This window comes from Alosa pseudoharengus, unplaced genomic scaffold, assembly GCF_046254945.1.
Source record: "Alosa pseudoharengus isolate Yale_2024_CS ecotype anadromous, Long Island Sound unplaced genomic scaffold, YU_APseudo_1.1 YU_APseudo_1.1_scf_15, whole genome shotgun sequence".
Taxonomy (NCBI): domain Eukaryota; kingdom Metazoa; phylum Chordata; class Actinopteri; order Clupeiformes; family Clupeidae; genus Alosa; species Alosa pseudoharengus.
In genome coordinates this window covers 2,618,712-2,637,274 of record NW_027468620.1, presented here as the reverse complement: position 1 = coordinate 2,637,274, position 18,563 = coordinate 2,618,712, and the positions used below count along the sequence as shown (strand labels likewise).

Genomic DNA, 18,563 nt, shown 5'->3' with positions numbered 1-18,563 from the left:
GTGTAAATGTTGTAAAAACTCTTGAAATACCTTTTGAAATGTGAACAATTCTAAAAGACCTGATTGCTGAGTGTTTGTATTGAGACTGTCTTCTCTCTACCCCTCCCTTTCTCTCCATTTGTCTTACAGATGCAGGGTAAACAAATTGGTCCCCTCTCCATACTGGAAGAGCTTACCTCCAATATTTTAATGTCCTGTGTTTTTTATTTCCCTTAACATGAACTTTGTATTATATTATAAAATAAAGTCTTATAATGTAAAATAAAGTCTTATAATGTATAGTCATATAATGTATATTATAATGTCATCCTTCCTTTCTCCATGATTGAGACAGTGTTTAATAGTATATTTTATCTTGTTGATAGGTACTGATGGTGAGATCATTTCAATGTAAAAGTCACAGGCAGAATTTTCATGAAATAAACTTTATTTATGAATAATCATGTACATTAGTTATGGGGTGCTGGTAGCACTCCACAGATGGTAACAAGTACAAACAATTCAAGTGAGAATAAAGCAATACTGCTATGAAACTATTTTGGCCCACCACCACCCCCCCTCTACGGAGGACAACTTTATTAGTTTAACCTTACAATTTCACATAAGTGCTTGAATGATTAATGTGGATCATAACAGTAGGCCATTCAAACATTGTATTGCAAGAAAAATCCTGTTATCACTGAAAATGTGTACATAACATTCTAAATAAAAGTGTTTTAAAGTCAATATAAGGTGTTAGAAAAAGGTGCAAGGGCATGCGTGTGTGTGAGTGTGTGTGTCTAGTGTAATGTGTGGATGATTCAGTGGATTTAGGGAGATCTGATGGATAAAGTGTGTGTATGTTTCAAGGTGTGTCTGACTGTGTGTGGCTTTGTTGTTGCAGTGTGTAGGGAGAGCTGAATGAATGTCTGAGTTGATGGATGATGAAGTGTGTGTGTTTGAGGGTTAGGTGTGAGTGATGAATACCTATGACCATCAGAATGTGTGAGGAAGTCTGGTGCATGTACAGTAAGTGTGTAGTGTGGAGGATGCAGTGAGAATGTGAAATACAGGGTTTCTATGGCATAGTAACACAAGCAAAAGACTGTAAAACAAAACAATTAAAAGGTGTGTGTGAGAGTGAGAGTTCAAGGCGTGTCAAAGTGTGTACAGAGCAGTAGTGGTGTGGTATGAGAGTGGATGTGTGTGTGTGTGTGTGTGTGTTTGTGTATGCCGTAGTGTGTTCGAGGAGTAAGCTGGGTAGCTAGTATCATAAGTAAAAGATGACAAAAAACAACCAAACAAAATCAAAAGGTGTGTGTGTGAGAGAGGGAGAGTAGAGTGCTGATGTGTTTGTGTGCGCATTGTGTAGCCGTGGCAGCGCGTGTGTGTGCTATCCCTGGGTGCGCTGTTGCTGGGCGATACATTGACACTGCTGCTGGGTCTGCTTCTGCTGGACGATACAGCGCCATTGCTGCTGGTCCCTGGGTCAGCTACTGCTGGACGATACACTGTCGATGCTGCTGGGCCCTGGGTCGGCTGCTGTCAGACGATACACCGCCACTGCTGAACCCGCCACTGCAGAACCGGCCGCTGCTGTCAGACCCTACACCACCACTGCTGCTGGGCTGTGGGTCCACTGCTGCTGGACGATACACTGCCGATGCTGCTGGGTTCTGGGTCGACCCTGCTGAGCCCGTCTGCATTGCCTGGTCAAGGTGCCACCACAGTCCTCTCTGTCTCCCTCTGTGTTCTCACGGACCTGTACAAATAATTAAATGTCACCATTTATGTACAGTCCTTAAAGCGGGTAACTGAATATGACCACAGCGTTGTGCTAAAACATTTGACCTACCATTGAGAGAGTATCCTTTGATTTAGCTCACACAGCTGTATCGGCGTCCGACCCATCATCCTGCGCACATCACGCTCTGGGGTCACCTCCTTTCAGTGCCACTGTGTCCCTTGCCTCCATGTACACCCTGTCCACCCTCTTGATCTTCTAGGTCATGCTCCCCTTCTGGCGGTACTCAAGGGCCAGTTCTGCTGCAGCGGAGGGCCACAGGGTCAGTTGGGAGGACGAGGGCTCAAACCTAAAGGGGGGCACAGATGCAACTTTCTACGAGGAAAAGACAAACAATTTAAATCACACCATACAGAATCCATTTTGAAGACACACACAGATCCCTGGAGTTGTAATAATAGCCCATCACTATTAGTTTGATAGTGGTGTACTCATTAACACACATTAAAAAACCAGGTGTTCTGTTTACATATCTAAAGCATACTTAGACCTCGAATTTGGACTCCACACTGTAGTAAAAACATCTAGAGGGTCTAAACATGCTAGCCAGATGATCTGATGAGGGCTTAAATACATTTACAGAGACCCTCAGCCCTCGTAAAAGTAGTAAACAAAAATAGTTCATTCATCACTCTGTTTTTAGCATGGAATTCCCGGTTGACATGTTTACACTTCTAAAGCATATCTACACCTCAAATTCCAACTCCAAACTGTTGTAACACCATCTCTATGCTCTTAAGAAGTGAGCTAGGGTGTCACGTTTTAAAAGTATTTCCAGTGATCGTCAGGTCATTACAGTGGCGATTGGTAGCTCATTAATTTTCAATGCATTTAGCATTGTAATCGCGGTTGATATTCTAACGCATCTAAAACATATTTAACCTTTACATTTCGAGTCCACACAGTAGTAGTACATTCTCCAAGGTCTCAACATGTAAAATCAATTGTCTGATCGCATTTTAAACGCATTTCAGAGAGATCGAACCTAGCTATTTTTAATGTAAACAAGCGGTGCTAGCCTAGCCAATTGGTGGCAGAAAATTAGTGTCAGTACGGCGCTAACAAGATATTATCACGTAAAATCATGAATATCAGACAAATGATCCAAAAATATATCGAGTTTCATTCATTGGATAGCACATAATTAGTCCAAACTTACCTGAGAGTCAGTCCGATATCTGTCATCGGTAACGCCCATAGATATATACACTAGATGTCGCCTTGACTACTGCTGTTCATTGGAACGAATGCGTCAATCGAGACGCCATCTTGCTTCAGTGATCCACTCCTCTATAATGCATTAGCGTCAATCTGGGCAAAGATCTAGCGAAAATAAAATCACCATAAATCGTCAAAATCTCAAGCAATTATCTTGTTTTTTGGGTCGTTCCAACTGACAGGCATGTTTTTATGGTTGAGTCTAGAGAAAACTAAGCTTAAGACGATAATAAAGATACATTTTACCCGTCTAGCCCCATAGACTCCCATTCATTCTGCACTAGCTAGCGGCGGCCCCTAGAGGAACAATGAGTAAACTGCAACCAGGTTCGATACAATGAAAGTAAACAGGCTCTTCGTAGACAGGCTCTGGTTGAGGCCACATACCCCTCGTCTCGTTTACTCATGTAAGTTGTAATCTCACCAGAAGTTGCTGTATATCTGTAGAACATTTACCTCTGCTACTACATAGGCTACGCCAGTCGTTACTTTTATATGCATGGGTCAGTGCCATGGGCAAACGAGATGTAGCTGAATTCATAAATGACAAAGCCATGAGAAAGGTGATTTTCTTACGTTTCAACAACAAAGAAGCCGATCTGCCATCATTGTGAGAAGTTCCCAAATTTGTCGCTAATCGCTAAAAAGGTTTTCTATCGCTGGGGATGGCCAAACGTCGCTAAATAGGTAACGCTGACAATACAGGAGAACTAGTTTAGCGCTTCAGATCCCTGTACCATGATGGCGGCGGTGTTGACGCATGCTGAGAAGCAGAAGGCGACATCTAGTGTATATATCTATGGGTAACGCCGACCACAACAAATGAATCAAAGATGGCCGCCAATCCGTAGTGATTTTAGGAGATGGCAATGGCCTAAAAAAAAACCTGCAAAACAGCGCCGAAAAGGAAGTGGCGGCCAAAATAATATTACATCCGTAGTGGTTTAGGACTACCATTGGAAATGCATGGGAAACGGTTTAGGGCCGTTTAGCTAAAGAATCCCCGCCGCCGGCGCGGGCAGAGCAAGGATTTCATGATTGGGCAAGGTTGCCCGGAGACATTGTGGCTGCCCAGAGACATTGAGCATACTTGGAAGGCATTGTGATAGAAAGTGAATGGTGCAAAGGTGAATGGTGAGAGTTACCAAATACCTGTGGGTGGTTTGCCAAATGATGGAAACTTTTGGAATATTTTTTTTTTTTTTAGCTTATGCACCCTCACACTGGAGTCCCCAGTTCATATACAAAATTTGGTATCGATATGTGACAGTGTTCCTGAGATATGGACGACTTCCTGTTTCAGAGCTTCGCCGCAGATTTTGTTTGGCTGTGACGGGCAAACGATTTCGAAAATCAAAAATCCTTCCAGTAACTTTTGTGAGGCTTGGTCCAAGGATAATGTACGTCAAGTTTCGTGGCGTTCGGACCAAATTTGTGACCTGTGAAAATTTAGTTTCGCTTTCTGTTCAATCCAATATGGCGGACGAACGACACGCCCACCTGACGTCATCTTCGCGACCAACTTACACCGGTACTGACCGGACGTTTTAAAGTTGGAACGGTGTCTCTGTCTCAAAGGGCCTAGGCGCTAGAGCTGACAAAAAATTAGGGAGACGGGAATAATAAAACTTAAGAAGAACAATAAGTGTGCTGCTTTCAGCAAGCACACTTAATAATAAAACTTAAGAAGAACAATAAGTGTGCTGCTTTGCAAGCACACTTAATAACCTATAGGTTTACGCTAGGCTAGGTAAAACTCCCCATTAACAGCATCACGTCACTAACCACAGCTAAGACTGCACAATCTCTATTCACTCTGTTGGATATCTGAAGCCAGTTTGTGTACTTAGATACTGTAAATCCTCAAATTATGGCCGGGGTCTTAAGACAAGGTACAGGCCTTTAGAGGCAGGATTGTATTCAAGATTTATTTTGAGACATGTGTTTCTTGGAGCGGCATAATGGTAGGCCTTCAAAAGCATGACATTTTCGGTTTAGTTTGATATTTAATTTACTTTTGGACTGTTTGATTATATTGTTAAATGTTGGGACTGATGGGCACTGAAATCTGGGGAGGTATTTGATGATCACTATTACGTTCCATGTAGTTGAAAGAGTGTCGGGATTTCAAACAAACCATCCGCTTTCATGCGTTCATTGAACGTCCGCGGTGCTGTTATGGAAACCTTATTGAATAGCCAAGTAGCCTATATATTGAGTTATTTTTAAATTATGCATGATTTACTTTTTATTAATTTCGTAGGCTGGCTTTATTTTGTTACATAGAAGTATCTAAATAACCTAAAATGTACCAGAATTCAGGAAATTGCATCTAGTCCAAAAAAAAAATTCTGGGGGAGGACCCCCATACCCCCCACTGAAATGTCCCACTCAATTTCAGAATGCCTCCGATGCCCATGGTCCTAGTGGTAGATCCCTTTGATACCAATGTTAATTAAACTCTGGGACCCTGGTCCCAGGGATGGATTACTGCACGGGCCTTCTGGGCCCAGGGGCCCAAGGTGTGAGGGGGCCCTGAAGCCCAAGCCTTTGCATGGAATCATTGCCTCAATATCAACACATCAGGATGTAGGCTATGAATCTGATTGAATTTAGTATTGCCAATCCCCAAAATGCACCAGAATACAGGAAATCACATTAAACAAATAAAAAAAATTCTGGGGGAGTACCCCCAAACCCCCCCTTCCACATATGCGACAATTAGTGGGGAGCCCTTAATACATCTGGGCCCAGGGGCCCGAAAGTTCATAATCCGTTCATGCCTGGTCCCTACACCTGAGAACAACTGATGTACCTTTTTTTTACTGTACAGTATAATGCTGAATGAGCCAAACAAAAATTTCCGCAGCAAAATTTTGGTTGGCCCCACCAAATCTCACTCCAAGGTTTTTTGAAAAGTTGGCAGCCCTGGTAATGTGTTTGTTTTTAATAAACTGCCTGTACACTTACAAAGTTCTCAATGCTTCGGTTTACATGTAGAGACCCTCATTATGCTACTGTGTAAGTGTGGTGCTATTTTGAGCCTTGTTAGTGGTATAGACATAGCGATTTCTTTTTACTGTACGTGTGCCCCGAAGGCTAGCGTTAAACGCTAATAAGCGGTTTGCAATAAAACTGGTCACATTCGACTAGCATGACAATAAATCCCAGCGAACGGCCGAACTCGGTACACATTTGTTATTAACCCCAGGTTCATTTTGCGCCGGAATTGTCCTTTAAATACCTTTGACTTCAGAGCAGGTTTTGTACAACGTGAGTTCCGCGTGGGAAAATTACATCTGCGATAGGTTTAAACTAGTAAAAATACATTTCACACCCAGCACCAGGCCCCATCATGTCCATTGTTTTTTACTCAAACTATATACAAGTTGTCATTGAATGTCTAACCATAAAACATATCATGTACCCAGAGGTGCAACGTGGCGCAAAGCAAGATGCAAGGCGTGATTCAAAGCTTATTCTCATCTTGCACTCAATAAAGTGAGGAATTTTTCGCCATGCGCTCCACTTTTATAAAACCTTGCGCCAAGGGGTGTGGCAATCTGTCTGGTGCATGATCCAAAAATCGCTAACTTACACCCTCTAAAAATCATTACACCACTGACCAAGAAAAATCTAGTCTATAGCGAAAGGTGCATTTAAAGCACAGCTGAAGACACATTGTCACGAGACGTAAGCAGCAACTCCTCTGCAGGATAACTATCTTATGGATTTTTATTCAGTCATTTTAACATTATTAGGGTAAGTGTTGCTTTTTTCAGGCTATGTTTTCGATGGTAACCCCTTGTCAGTCAATAGTAAAAGTAATTACCTGTCTAGAACTGTTTTGTCATTGACTATGAGACTATGAGTTAGTTTCACCATGGCGAGAATGTTTGGAGTTATTTGTTCTAGAGTCGACTACGCCACCTAGGGGGTACACAAAAAAGCTAGGCTACGCTTAACCTTAGCATCAACAAGACAACACAGGTTTGCACACTTTTAGGCCAGAGACATGAGTTCAGTTAATATAATGTAGTGATACATACACGAGAATCCAACAACAAAACACTATATTGCGTAAGACATTAAACAATCACTCGGGGTCATCATGGCTAACACACATAGCCCACACATACAATACACCCAGCGGGCACCGTGATGTCAATTTGATGTCAAGAATTAGTCAAGGTTTTGACCACCATGTTCAGCATCTATAATTTCATACTATTTTAGCATTACAAGCTATGGCTTGCTTGTGGTTGTAAAGACGTCCAACAAGGGATCAATCTAACATGTAGTCACTGGTCTATAAACTTGGGTCAATATGATTGATGTTAAATCAACGTTGATTTGATATCAAGAAAAAAGGCATAGGAAAAAGGGCGTCAAAATGATATGGAATTGACGTCATTGAATTGACCACCATATGAGAACCAATAATGTTAACTAGAATTGCGGTTCCGAGGAACTGCAAGAGTGGGTTTGATCAGTGGCACGGAACTCGGCCTCATCCAAGGATTCCAACGGTACCTCATTTATGAAAATCGGGCACACGGATCAAAAGTTGTCTGCATTAACGCAACATCCAATAAGCTAAAACGCATAAATAACATGGTTGCTATGCTGGTTGCTATGGTGGTCGCTAGGTTGACATTACAGGGGTGGTTTCTAGGTTGTTGCTAGGGTAATTAGTTAGTTGCTAGTAAGCCATCTTAAGCTGACTGCATAAAGTGATTATTTTAAGAGATACATTTTCAAACCAGAACTGTGTATAGGTCATGGTTAAAAACGTATCAGAATCTCAGAAATAATCACGTAATGCAGCCAGTTTAAGATTTTTTAAGAAGTCAGATTTTTTAAAGGCAATCAAATTTCTGCTGACTCTCTTCTGGCTGCGGTTAAAGGCCAGCGCCTCCTGAGAGGCCTGAAGGGTCAGTTCTGAGGTTGTTGGCTGCTGGAACCGAAAAAAGGACTGCATTTTCTTAAAAGACAATGTGACTGAAGTGCGGGCAAAGTTTGCACAGAAATGTACGATTTTTCCCACCCTCATCGACCTCGTCATAAAACTTGTTTAAATGATCACACGACGCCTCCTTGCTGCTTTGTTGTCTACATCAGCATTTCTCAAACTTCTTTGACCTGAGGCCCAGTCAAGGCATACTTTGGGGTCATAGGGCCCACCTACATGAACCCACCCCCTCCTCCCAACCCCTATCAAATTGTAATGATATCACAATTATTATTTTTATACTATATTGCCTACATGCACTTCAAAACAGTCAATGTTTAAAGTGCTAAGATTGTTTACAAAAGTTTGTGAAAGCATGCACATCAGAGTACTGCTTTACTAATGTAAAATATTACCTTACTATGCACAGAGAATCACAGGCTTAGTCCCTGCCTCAGTCATTGCAAGCGCCTCTGATTTATTAATCACCACTATGTGGATACTGTTTTTAGAATTGATTTAGATTAAGTGTTAGTATAATTTGTATTTTTGTATTTTGTATTTTAGTATATTTTTATATATTGTATTAAGTGTTAGTATAATTTGTATTTTAGTATATTTAGCATATTCTTATCTTCTACTGTCCTTACTGCTTAGTTGTGTTTTTATATTATACACTTTAATTACTCTTTCTGCTGTTAAAGAATGTGTTGTGTTGTATGTATGCTGCTGAGACCTTGAATTTCCCCTGGGGATCAATAAAGTATCTATCTATCTATCTATCTAAATATAATTAGGCCTACACTAGTTTCATTGTTTTTGCATTGTTGCATGATTGATATGCTATTTAATTACATTTCATTTGAATGCCTGAATGTAAGAATTCAGGAAACACAATACCAGCTTTTAACATTTCTGTTGTTAGTTTATGTAAATCACATAACACATGAACTGTTTACATACTACTGATAGCCCATTACTGTACACAATAATACTGTGCCCATTCATTAACATATATTAAACATCAGGCGTCTTGTTTACACATTTAAACCATATTTGCACTTCGAATTTCGCTTCCAAATTGTAGTAACTACATCTACGAAGTCTAAGGAAGATAATCATGTAGTCTGTTCATAGATAAGATACATTTTGACAGAACTACAGACTTCGTGAAAGTAGCCTAGAAGCCCTACATAAAAGGCTCCATTAACTTCATTGCAAAATCGCGGTTGGTCTGTTTACACACTAAAACCATATTTACACTTTGAAATTCGCTTCCAAATTGTAGTAACTACATCTACGAAGTCTAAGGAAGATAACCTTGTAGTCTGTTCAACGATAAGATACATTTTGACAGAACTACAGACCTCGTAAAAGTAGTACCTAAAATTAGTGTGATAAATGGCCATCACGTAGCCTAAAGCATATAGCACTAGCATATGACAACAGCAAATAGCTAACGTTTACGTTAGCCTAACTTACTTATCGTTGACGTTGACCCGACACGTTTATAAGTTAGACCATAGACTGATAAGGACGTCCATCAAAATTCAGTGTGTATCCTGTGTATCTTTCGTGCTGCTATCCTGTTGCCTTTTCCCTGTTGTTCCGGAAACAAGGTTTTTACGCGATATTTGCCACATCCCAGAGAGTTGTTGTTTGGTGGGTCAGGTGACGAGCCGTCGAATCACAGCACAGCACCCAGAATGCATTGCAACACACCGTCTAGAAGGGACTCAGCGTTAGGTCGGCTTTAAATAGCATACAGAACCTATAGTAATATAACGTTGTCTGTAAGCTCCACAGATCGTGGCAAGACAATTGAATTGATTGTGGACTTCTTGCTGGGCAACGATGAGTAACTTGATTAGTAATGCTGCGTGGATATGCATGATATCTGTATGAAAGTGTGTTTCTCAAAGTAACAATCTATACAACTGTACACATGACTAAGTTCAAATGGAGCTAGCTGGGTATAGGACTGGGCTGAATGGATTTGGAAAATATATATATATTTTTTTTAATGACCTGTATCAACATGGTTTGGCTTTAAAAAAAAGATGAGACAGCGCTTCGCGCTGTCTCATCTTTTTTTACATTACCTTTACACTTAGTGCTGGCAAGGCATTGAACTGGGCTTCATTCAAGGATTCCAATGGTACCTCATTCATGAAAATCGGACATACGGGTCAAAAGTTACATGCACACACCTTCATATACACAGACAGCCCAGCCCAGCCCATTAGAGCTCTGCCAGGTGGCTTAGAACTCTTCCAGGTGCAAGCTTAAGCAATTAGAGCTGTGATGTCACAATCGAATTAGAATCCTTGAACATTCCGCCATTCATTTCAATGGGGCCCAAAAACGCCGAAAAACGGGAATACCGCGAAAACGACAAGTGCCAGCGACACGAAATCAACAAGCAAGTTACACCGGTTCGGGCCTGAATTTTTGGAGTTCGAACCGCGTCGATAGCTCAAACGGTCTAGGAGCAGTAGTTCGGCCAAAAAGTGGGTGAACAGGAATAATAAATAAACTAGAATTGCGGTTCCGAGGAACTGCAAGAGTGGGTTTGATCAGGGGCATGGAACTCGGCCTTATCCAAGGATTCCAACGGTACCTCATTTATGAAAATCGGACATACGGGTCAAAAGTTACATGGACACACCTTCATATACACAGACAGCCCAGCCCAGCCCATTATAGCTCTGCCAGGTGGCTTAGAACTCTTCCAGGTGCAAGCTTAAGCAATTAGAGCTGTGATGTCACAATCGAAATTTGAATTCTTAACATTCCGCCATTCATTTCAATGGGCCCAAAAAACGCAGAAAAACGGGAATACCGCGAAAACGACAAGGGCCAGCGACACGAAATCAACAAGCAAGTTACACCGGTTCGGGCCTGAATTTTTGGAGTTCGAACCGCGTCGATAGCTCAAACGGTCTAGGAGCAGTAGTTCGGCCAAAAAGTGGGTGAATAGGAAGATATAATAACTAGAATTGCGGTTCCGAGGAACTGCAAGAGTGGGTTTGATCAGGGGCATGGAACTCGGCCTCATCCAAGGATTCCAACGGTACCTCATTTATGAAAATCGGACATACGGGTCAAAAGTTACATGCACACACCTTCATATACACAGACAGCCCAGCCCAGCCCATTATAGCTCTGCCAGGTGGCTTAGAACTCTTCCAGGTGCAAGCTTAAGCAATTAGAGCTGTGATGTCACAATCGAAATTTGAATTCTGAACATTCCGCCATGCATTTCAATGGGCCCAAAAAACGCAGAAAAACGGGAATACCGCGAAAACGACAAGGGCCAGCGACACGAAATCAACAAGCAAGTTACACCGGTTCGGGCCTGAATTTTTGGAGTTCGAACCGCGTCGATAGCTCAAACGGTCTAGGAGCAGTAGTTCGGCCAAAAAGTGGGTGAACAGGAATAATAAATAACTAGAATTGCGGTTCCGAGGAACTGCAAGAGTGGGTTTGATCAGTGGCACGGAACTCGGCCTCATCCAAGGATTCCAACGGTACCTCATTTATGAAAATCGGGCACACGGATCAAAAGTTGTCTGCATTAACGCAACATCCAATAAGCTAAAACGCATAAATAACATGGTTGCTATGCTGGTTGCTATGGTGGTCGCTAGGTTGACATTACAGGGGTGGTTTCTAGGTTGTTGCTAGGGTAATTAGTTAGTTGCTAGTAAGCCATCTTAAGCTGACTGCATAAAGTGATTATTTTAAGAGATACATTTTCAAACCAGAACTGTGTATAGGTCATGGTTAAAAACGTATCAGAATCTCAGAAATAATCACGTAATGCAGCCAGTTTAAGATTTTTTAAGAAGTCAGATTTTTTAAAGGCAATCAAATTTCTGCTGACTCTCTTCTGGCTGCGGTTAAAGGCCAGCGCCTCCTGAGAGGCCTGAAGGGTCAGTTCTGAGGTTGTTGGCTGCTGGAACCGAAAAAAGGACTGCATTTTCTTAAAAGACAATGTGACTGAAGTGCGGGCAAAGTTTGCACAGAAATGTACGATTTTTCCCACCCTCATCGACCTCGTCATAAAACTTGTTTAAATGATCACACGACGCCTCCTTGCTGCTTTGTTGTCTACATCAGCATTTCTCAAACTTCTTTGACCTGAGGCCCAGTCAAGGCATACTTTGGGGTCATAGGGCCCACCTACATGAACCCACCCCTTCCTCCCAACCCCTATCAAATTGTAATGAGATCACAATTATTATTTTTATACTATATTGCTATACATGCACTTTAAAACAGTCAATGTTTAAAGTGCTAAGATTGTTCACAAAAGTTTGTGAAAGCATGCACATCAGAGTACTGCTTTACTAATGTAAAATATAATTAGGCCTACACTAGTTTCTTTGTTTTTGCATTGTTGCATGATGCTTGCATGAGAAATACTTCTCAAAACAACAGCAATTATATGGGTGCCGTTGTTTTGGGATGTTTCCCTCATGCAAGCATCATACACTGATAGAGTATATATATGCTATTTAATTACATTTCATTTGAATGCCTGAATGTAAGAATTCAGGAAACACAATACCAGCTTTTAACATGTCTGTTGTTTACTAGTTTATGTAAATCACATAACACATGAACTGTTCATACTACTGATAGCCCATTACTGTACACAATAATACTGTGCCCATTCATTAACATATATTAAACATCAGGCGTCTTGTTTACACATTTAAACCATATTTGCACTTCGAATTTCGCTTCCAAACTGTAATAACTACATCTACAAAGTCTAAAGAAGATAACCATGTAGTCTGTTCATAGATAAGATCAATTTTGACAGAACTACAGACTTCGTGAAAGTAGCCTAGTAGTCCTACATAAAAGGCTCCATATTCACTTCATTGCAAAATCGCGGTTGGTCTGTTTACACACTAAAACCATATTTACACTTCGAAATTCGCTTCCAAATTGTAGTAACTACATCTACGAAGTCTAAGGAAGATACTCATGTAGTCTGTTCATAGATAAGATACATTTTGACAGAACTACAGACTTCGTGAAAGTAGCCTAGAAGCCCTACATAAAAGGCTCCATTAACTTCATTGCAAAATCGCGGTTGGTCTGTTTACACACTAAAACCATATTTACACTTCGAAATTCGCTTCCAAATTGTAGTAACTACATCTACGAAGTCTAAGGAAGATAACCTTGTAGTCTGTTCAACGATAAGATACATTTTGACAGAAATACAGACCTCGTAAAAGTAGTACCTAAAATTAGTGTGATAAATGGCCATCACGTAGCCTAAAGCATATAGCACTAGCATATGACAACAGCAAATAGCTAACGTTTACGTTAGCCTAACTTACTTATCGTTGACGTTGACCCGACACGTTTATAAGTTAGACCATAGACTGATAAGGACGTCCATCAAAATTCCGTGTGTATCCTGTGTATCTTTCGTGCTGCTATCCTGTTGCCTTTTCCCTGTTGTTCCGGCAACAAGGTTTTTACGCGATATTTGCCACATCCCAGAGAGTTGTTGTTTGGTGGGTCAGGTGACGAGCCGTCGAATCACAGCACAGCACCCAGAATGCATTGCAACACACCGTCTAGAAGGGACTCAGCGTTAGGTCGGCTTTAAATAGCATACAGAACCTGTAGTAATATAACGTTGTCTGTAAGCTCCACAGATCGTGGCAAGACAATTGAATTGATTGTGGACTTCTTGCTGGGCAACGATGAGTAACTTGATTAGTAATGCTACGTGGATATGCATGATATCTGTATGAAAGTGTGTTTCTCAATGTAATAATCTATACAACTGTACACATGACTAAGTTCAAATGGAGCTAGCTGGGAATAGGACTGGGCTGAATGGATTGGTGAAATACTTTATTTATTTATTTTTTTAATGACCTATATGAACATGGTTTGGCTTTAAAAAAAAGATGAGACAGCGCTTTGCGCTGTCTCATCTTTTTTTACATTACCTTTACACTTAGTGCTGGCAAGGCATTGAACTGGGCTTCATTCAAGGATTCCAACGGTACCTCATTCATGAAAATCGGACATACTGGTCAAAAGTTACATGCACACACCTTCATATACACAGACAGCCCAGCCCAGCCCATTAGACATTGCCAGATGGCTTAGAACTTTGCCAGGTGCAGGTAATCAACTCTAGCAGCAGAGCTCTACCAGGTGCAAGTAATGAGGTGCTGTGATGTCATAAAGCCCCAGCATTCCGCCATTGATTTCAATGGGGCCCAAAAACGGCGAAAAACGGGAATACCGCGAAAACGACAAGGGCCAGCGACACGAAAGCAACAAGCAAGATACACCGGTTCGGGCCTGAATTTTTGGAGTTAGAACCGCGTCGATAGCTCAAACGGTCTAGGAGCAGTAGTTCGGCCAAAAAGTGGGTGAACAGGAATAATAAATAATAATAATAATAAGAAAACTTAAGAAGAACAATAGTGGGCTTGCTCCGCAAGCCCACAGCATGGCTTTCAGCCATGCTGTGGTCTTGCTGGATCAAACCCACTAATAATAATAACTAGAATTGCGGTTCCGAGGAACTGCAAGAGTGGGTTTGATCAGGGGCATGGAACTCGGCCTCATCCAAGGATTCCAACGGTACCTCATTTATGAAAATCGGACATACGGGTCAAAAGTTACATGCACACACCTTCATATACACAGACAGCCCAGCCCAGCCCATTATAGCTCTGCCAGGTGGCTTAGAACTCTTCCAGGTGCAAGCTTAAGCAATTAGAGCTGTGATGTCACAATCGAAATTTGAATTCTGAACATTCCGCCATGCATTTCAATGGGCCCAAAAAACGCAGAAAAACGGGAATACCGCGAAAACGACAAGGGCCAGCGACACGAAATCAACAAGCAAGTTACACCGGTTCGGGCCTGAATTTTTGGAGTTCGAACCGCGTCGATAGCTCAAACGGTCTAGGAGCAGTAGTTCGGCCAAAAAGTGGGTGAACAGGAATAATAAATAACTAGAATTGCGGTTCCGAGGAACTGCAAGAGTGGGTTTGATCAGGGGCATGGAACTCGGCCTCATCCAAGGATTCCAACGGTACCTCATTTATGAAAATCGGACATACGGGTCAAAAGTTACATGCACACACCTTCATATACACAGACAGCCCAGCCCAGCCCATTATAGCTCTGCCAGGTGGCTTAGAACTCTTCCAGGTGCAAGCTTAAGCAATTAGAGCTGTGATGTCACAATCGAAATTTGAATTCTGAACATTCCGCCATGCATTTCAATGGGCCCAAAAAACGCAGAAAAACGGGAATACCGCGAAAACGACAAGGGCCAGCGACACGAAATCAACAAGCAAGTTACACCGGTTCGGGCCTGAATTTTTGGAGTTCGAACCGCGTCGATAGCTCAAACGGTCTAGGAGCAGTAGTTCGGCCAAAAAGTGGGTGAACAGGAATAATAAATAACTAGAATTGCGGTTCCGAGGAACTGCAAGAGTGGGTTTGATCAGTGGCACGGAACTCGGCCTCATCCAAGGATTCCAACGGTACCTCATTTATGAAAATCGGGCACACGGATCAAAAGTTGTCTGCATTAACGCAACATCCAATAAGCTAAAACGCATAAATAACATGGTTGCTATGCTGGTTGCTATGGTGGTCGCTAGGTTGACATTACAGGGGTGGTTTCTAGGTTGTTGCTAGGGTAATTAGTTAGTTGCTAGTAAGCCATCTTAAGCTGACTGCATAAAGTGATTATTTTAAGAGATACATTTTCAAACCAGAACTGTGTATAGGTCATGGTTAAAAACGTATCAGAATCTCAGAAATAATCACGTAATGCAGCCAGTTTAAGATTTTTTAAGAAGTCAGATTTTTTAAAGGCAATCAAATTTCTGCTGACTCTCTTCTGGCTGCGGTTAAAGGCCAGCGCCTCCTGAGAGGCCTGAAGGGTCAGTTCTGAGGTTGTTGGCTGCTGGAACCGAAAAAAGGACTGCATTTTCTTAAAAGACAATGTGACTGAAGTGCGGGCAAAGTTTGCACAGAAATGTACGATTTTTCCCACCCTCATCGACCTCGTCATAAAACTTGTTTAAATGATCACACGACGCCTCCTTGCTGCTTTGTTGTCTACATCAGCATTTCTCAAACTTCTTTGACCTGAGGCCCAGTCAAGGCATACTTTGGGGTCATAGGGCCCACCTACATGAACCCACCCCTTCCTCCCAACCCCTATCAAATTGTAATGAGATCACAATTATTATTTTTATACTATATTGCTATACATGCACTTTAAAACAGTCAATGTTTAAAGTGCTAAGATTGTTCACAAAAGTTTGTGAAAGCATGCACATCAGAGTACTGCTTTACTAATGTAAAATATAATTAGGCCTACACTAGTTTCTTTGTTTTTGCATTGTTGCATGATGCTTGCATGAGAAATACTTCTCAAAACAACAGCAATTATATGGGTGCCGTTGTTTTGGGATGTTTCCCTCATGCAAGCATCATACACTGATAGAGTATATATATGCTATTTAATTACATTTCATTTGAATGCCTGAATGTAAGAATTCAGGAAACACAATACCAGCTTTTAACATGTCTGTTGTTTACTAGTTTATGTAAATCACATAACACATGAACTGTTCATACTACTGATAGCCCATTACTGTACACAATAATACTGTGCCCATTCATTAACATATATTAAACATCAGGCGTCTTGTTTACACATTTAAACCATATTTGCACTTCGAATTTCGCTTCCAAACTGTAATAACTACATCTACAAAGTCTAAAGAAGATAACCATGTAGTCTGTTCATAGATAAGATCAATTTTGACAGAACTACAGACTTCGTGAAAGTAGCCTAGTAGTCCTACATAAAAGGCTCCATATTCACTTCATTGCAAAATCGCGGTTGGTCTGTTTACACACTAAAACCATATTTACACTTCGAAATTCGCTTCCAAATTGTAGTAACTACATCTACGAAGTCTAAGGAAGATACTCATGTAGTCTGTTCATAGATAAGATACATTTTGACAGAACTACAGACTTCGTGAAAGTAGCCTAGAAGCCCTACATAAAAGGCTCCATTAACTTCATTGCAAAATCGCGGTTGGTCTGTTTACACACTAAAACCATATTTACACTTCGAAATTCGCTTCCAAATTGTAGTAACTACATCTACGAAGTCTAAGGAAGATAACCTTGTAGTCTGTTCAACGATAAGATACATTTTGACAGAAATACAGACCTCGTAAAAGTAGTACCTAAAATTAGTGTGATAAATGGCCATCACGTAGCCTAAAGCATATAGCACTAGCATATGACAACAGCAAATAGCTAACGTTTACGTTAGCCTAACTTACTTATCGTTGACGTTGACCCGACACGTTTATAAGTTAGACCATAGACTGATAAGGACGTCCATCAAAATTCCGTGTGTATCCTGTGTATCTTTCGTGCTGCTATCCTGTTGCCTTTTCCCTGTTGTTCCGGCAACAAGGTTTTTACGCGATATTTGCCACATCCCAGAGAGTTGTTGTTTGGTGGGTCAGGTGACGAGCCGTCGAATCACAGCACAGCACCCAGAATGCATTGCAACACACCGTCTAGAAGGGACTCAGCGTTAGGTCGGCTTTAAATAGCATACAGAACCTGTAGTAATATAACGTTGTCTGTAAGCTCCACAGATCGTGGCAAGACAATTGAATTGATTGTGGACTTCTTGCTGGGCAACGATGAGTAACTTGATTAGTAATGCTACGTGGATATGCATGATATCTGTATGAAAGTGTGTTTCTCAATGTAATAATCTATACAACTGTACACATGACTAAGTTCAAATGGAGCTAGCTGGGAATAGGACTGGGCTGAATGGATTGGTGAAATACTTTATTTATTTATTTTTTTAATGACCTATATGAACATGGTTTGGCTTTAAAAAAAAGATGAGACAGCGCTTTGCGCTGTCTCATCTTTTTTTACATTACCTTTACACTTAGTGCTGGCAAGGCATTGAACTGGGCTTCATTCAAGGATTCCAACGGTACCTCATTCATGAAAATCGGACATACTGGTCAAAAGTTACATGCACACACCTTCATATACACAGACAGCCCAGCCCAGCCCATTAGACATTGCCAGATGGCTTAGAACTTTGCCAGGTGCAGGTAATCAACTCTAGCAGCAGAGCTCTACCAGGTGCAAGTAATGAGGTGCTGTGATGTCATAAAGCCCCAGCATTCCGCCATTGATTTCAATGGGGCCCAAAAACGGCGAAAAACGGGAATACCGCGAAAACGACAAGGGCCAGCGACACGAAAGCAACAAGCAAGATACACCGGTTCGGGCCTGAATTTTTGGAGTTAGAACCGCGTCGATAGCTCAAACGGTCTAGGAGCAGTAGTTCGGCCAAAAAGTGGGTGAACAGGAATAATAAATAACTAGAATTGCGGTTCCGAGGAACTGCAAGAGTGGGTTTGATCAGTGGCACGGAACTCGGCCTCATCCAAGGATTCCAACGGTACCTCATTTATGAAAATCGGGCACACGGATCAAAAGTTGTCTGCATTAACGCAACATCCAATAAGCTAAAACGCATAA

At 41.4% G+C, this 18,563-nt stretch overlaps 1 long non-coding RNA gene across 2 annotated transcripts; it reads right to left on the bottom strand.

The window, feature by feature from the left end:
• Positions 1–433: 433 nt before the first annotated feature.
• Positions 434–9,861, bottom strand: LOC143124020 (uncharacterized). Of its 2 annotated transcripts, none has more exons than XR_012986975.1 (3): positions 9,435–9,861; positions 1,835–2,098; positions 434–1,741 (listed from the first exon to the last, which is right to left on the bottom strand). It is a non-coding gene; the product is annotated as an uncharacterized LOC143124020 (long non-coding RNA). The 2 variants fall into 2 exon arrangements; XR_012986976.1 differs by lacking the exon at positions 9,435–9,861 and adding an exon at positions 2,943–5,039.
• Positions 9,862–18,563: the final 8,702 nt, after the last annotated feature.